Source organism: Rhinopithecus roxellana, chromosome 15 (genome assembly GCF_007565055.1).
Source record: "Rhinopithecus roxellana isolate Shanxi Qingling chromosome 15, ASM756505v1, whole genome shotgun sequence".
NCBI lineage: Eukaryota > Metazoa > Chordata > Mammalia > Primates > Cercopithecidae > Rhinopithecus > Rhinopithecus roxellana.
Window position 1 is genome coordinate 14,533,078 of NC_044563.1, and position 4,209 is coordinate 14,537,286.

At 44.3% G+C, this 4,209-nt stretch overlaps 1 long non-coding RNA gene across 1 annotated transcript; it reads left to right on the forward strand.

The window, feature by feature from the left end:
• The first annotated feature begins 208 nt into the window (after nt 1–208).
• On the forward strand, nt 209–1,298 carry LOC104673892. The gene is made up of 2 exons (XR_749572.1): nt 209–476; nt 670–1,298. It is a non-coding gene; the product is annotated as an uncharacterized LOC104673892 (long non-coding RNA).
• The last annotated feature ends 2,911 nt before the right edge of the window (nt 1,299–4,209 follow it).

Genomic DNA, 4,209 nt, shown 5'->3' on the forward strand with positions numbered 1-4,209 from the left:
TTACTGGGGAGTTGAGATATGGGTAAGTAATAGGAGTCCCGTTCCTGCTTTGCCTGGGGTTCGGGTCTCCAATTTCACTGTCAGTGTGTCTCTAAATCTACACAGTGGGACAGTGGCTACACCAGACATTACTCAGCTCCCCACCCCGACTCAAGATCTTCCACTAGCTGCCCCTTCAAGAGTGATGTTATAATGGTATCAGAATGGCACCTGCTGATAACAACACAGAGATTACAAGAGCAGACTTTCTGCAGTGCCTCGTGAGCAATTGGTTGTCATTGTCCTAAACAGAACAGCTAGGTTAGAAAGATTTATCCATAATGTAACCTCCTGGACCTCAGCTATGGGTGGAAGCAACACTTTCTGGTTTGACCTCCTAATACCACAAACTCCACTTTGCCAGAAAAGTGACTTCTGAATGAATAGTCTGTTCAGACCAGCCATTTTGGAGTGTATTCATATTTCGCCACCTGCTGGTAAGACTGATCATCCCCTGGTCCAACTGTAGCTTTGAGCATCTGCGCCCATGTTGCCCTCACCCCTAGGAAAGCCAAAATGGTCCCACCGAAGAAGGGGAGGGGAGAGCCTGGAATTGAACACTCACAGGGAATTATGAGTGATGGAATGTGGATTGCTGACACCATGTCCCTTTCCTCTTGCTTGTTGTAGGAGCGTCAACGACCAAGAGGAGACCAGATGAGTTTTCAAAGCAGTCCTCATACACCCAGGACACACCTCATCCTTTGCCTCGTGCTTTCTGCAATGTTGCTGTTCATGTTCATCTTCCTATTAACATTTGCCATAATAACCCCTTATTGACCACCATCATTCCTCCATCCACCACCCACTCAGCTCCTTCTCTGAGGTGCCCTCTAATGGGCAGCGACTTTGACCTCTATTTGGCAAATTATGTCCAGGTGGTTAACATTAATTTCTCTTTCTCCTATTCCTCCCTCATGCTAGACTTAGTCCAACACTCAGCCCCCTGTCAGGAAAATGATAGCAAATCCTACTTTCTGCCAAAATGAAGTTACAAGACACTTTTCCAGAGCAGTCACACTCAATGAAGGGACCCAGGGTATATCTGAGTGTGATGTAATTGAAACCACATGGAAAGACTAGAAATACCTTGCTCCCAGTCAGATACAGTGAAAGAGCTTACTCAAGACTGGACTAAGATTTAGAATGTAGTGGATCTAGGGAGGAGAAAGAGAAAGATCCTCAGAAGTGGATTGTCTCTGAATACAGGATGAAATCATCTAGATTTTTTTCTCCAATTAAATTTGCATTTCATTCAACCACATTGCAATGGCTTCATACTGGGCATTTTCATTTGAGACCCAAGGCTTTTCTTCATGGGTCCTGAGCCACAGGTTCCTGGATGGTGAGGTAAGTGGCATTTGCCTGCACTGTCTAAGGTGATTTGTAGTGCTTTGATAAACCCTGTGCTGATGAGTCAGATCCACCCTGTTAGGCCCTAAGATTTGTCCTCTATTGGTCCCTCTTTACCCGAATGCTCATCAGGGATCCCAGCCCAGACGTAGATGTTAGTCCAGCCTCACAATGTTAATTTAGACCTCTATAAAACCAAAACAGATCCTGAGGATTGACCAAACCAGAATTTGTTGACGTCATAGTAATCTCTTTCTCAAAGACAATCACTACTACAAAAAGTATAGCTCTCTGAAAACTCACCATATGTAGAAGGTGTATTTTCTCCCCTCCCCTTTTCTTTCTACTTTTATAGGTAAGCTAGCACTGATGGAAGATACCAGGTTTTCAAATGTGAGCTGAAGGTCTCTCTTCTCATGACAAGATTCAGATCCAATTCATTATTTAACTAATAACCTTTCCAATAAGTACAAAAAAACTTGCCTATCCAGCAGATATGTTAGTCCATTATTTCTTTATGTCTCACAGCCTATACTTATTGGACTAGGAATTAAAGAAATATAATCCCCATTCTTTACTCTTGGCCTACCAGATACAGTGATCCAAGCTTAGTAGAGCAGCAGCTAATTGCAAGGCTGCTTTAATAGTAAATGAATAAAAAGTTCTGCTAATTCAGACCTACCCAATACCCATGAATTTGTGATTGAGCTATCTCTCGACCTGCTGAATTCAGGAAGATAAACAACTGTCCTTCAACCACAAGGTTAAGGCTGAACGCATGCAGGTATCTCTAAGCATGCTTCAGATTGTTCTTTTTTTCTCTGTGGCCATGCTTTCCAACGCCTGACACCTTTCTATTTAGCCTCTGTTAAGCTCAAGTGTACTGGAATCCTGATACCTGCCCCAGCCTCAGCCCCCTATCATGTGCTTGCTTTGGCTCCCCTGTCTTTGCTGAGATCCTCACCATGAAACCAACTCTAGATATCCCTGAGTGACTCTCTAGGTTCTCACTTTCCCAAATGTGCCTTTTATCAGCAAGGCATGGGAAAAATCTATCATCTGGTTCTCCAAGGTGTCCAGCAGTTAGAGTGGCTGAGAGAACAAGGGCATTTGAGTTTGCCCATGGATAATGGGGTTGTGCGAAAAGCAGATGTTGTCTCAACTGTTCTGAAGTTGAACAATGTAACTACTTTCAGGTGAATAGACTGTTGAGACTATTTTGAGTTGTTGATGGCAACCAAAAAAAAGTGGGGGAAGGGGTGGAATTCCAGCCACTTTCCTCCAGCAACCAGTGGCCCTTAAAACTTTCACCCTCAAATCTCCAAATATGCTGGCTTCTAAGAAGTGCTTCCCAAGACCGAATATACCTCTTGATCAGGGTAAGTGATGAAAATGTGTATTTAACAGGGGGAGGGAATCTTGAAATAGCCTGAATTATGCATGCTGTGGCCTATCTACCCCCACTGTGATAATGGCTCAGCCTATAAAGTTTTCAGAATTAGAAAAATGATCAGAGATGCTAGTTTCTAAAGGAGCGTTGGAGGACTAGGATAACTAGCTAACTCAAGGTGCATGTAGACCTTCTGCTGTTCTTACTTTAGGACAGCTTTCTTGGAAGACTGGACCAGGGAGTTCCTAATTCTTCCCTAGCACCATCTCAGGGGCATCCTTGGTGTGAGTGGAAACATGCTTGGATGCAGCAGCCTGAATGAATCTCAAGTTCACTGCATCTCCACCACAAACTGGTTGGTTTCAGACAAATTCCTTGAGTTTTGGATGGGACTGAACCAGCTAGGGCTTTCCTTGAAATAGGATGGAGGGGTCTCTTCTCAGAGACAGATAGCCTTGTTCAGGGGGCATCTATTGGCTAACAGGCTCCTTAGGAGGAATAGATCAGTCTCGTTATTCAGAAAATGTCTGAGAAAGTCCCAGACACCTCCAACTCCACATGATGGGGGATAGACCTGGAATATTAAAGACCAGAGATTGGAATCGAGGCAACATGATGGAGTGGTGTGGCATGCGTGTTGAAGCCATACAGATATGAATTTGATCTGATCCTTAGTTTTGTAATTTCAAGCTCTAAGACTTGGAAAAGTGGCTTAAATGTTATGGTCTCAATTTCCTTAGCTTTCAAATGGAAAAGTAACAACTGTTTTGGGAGTGATTCCTATGCTCAACAAGCCTAAGGGGTAGGTACCATTATCATAATGACACCTAGAGAATTGCCTTAAGGATTAAATAAACCTTCTTATGTAAAAGTGTCCGGCACAGTGTCTGGCATATAGTTGAAGCTGAAAAACTATTGGTTTCTTCTCTCTCCCTCTTTTCCTTAGGCCAAAATAGTTCTGCTCCCTGATGAAGATACCTTTAGGAAAAGAGGAATCCCTTTCCTAGACTTCCTCCCTGAGGGACTTCCCTTGGTTGATATCCTGGAAGCTGGACTGTTTTTCCTTCTCCAAATCCAGTACTTTACCTACTGGCATTTTTCGTGGTGCTTGGGGAGGAGACAGTCGATGCAGGCAGGACGTTTCTGGGCTTCGCTCACCCTGAAAGAGAGGAGACTCAGTTCTTTTCAAGGGCTTCGTGACAAGCAGCCTACTCCCACAAGCCCTCTGGGGGAGCATTAGGGGGAACGAGTCCTCTTCATGCTTGGGATGCCCCGTAATGAGTTGGCAATGCAGAAGGCGGTTTTCACCTTGGACAGGTTCCACATCAGTCTATTCATTCGCAGGGTCTTTAGCTTGACTGCTCAGACAGGAATTGGGCACCACAGCCCTTAGCATAGGATGATGAGACAGCTCAGGAAGCCAAGGT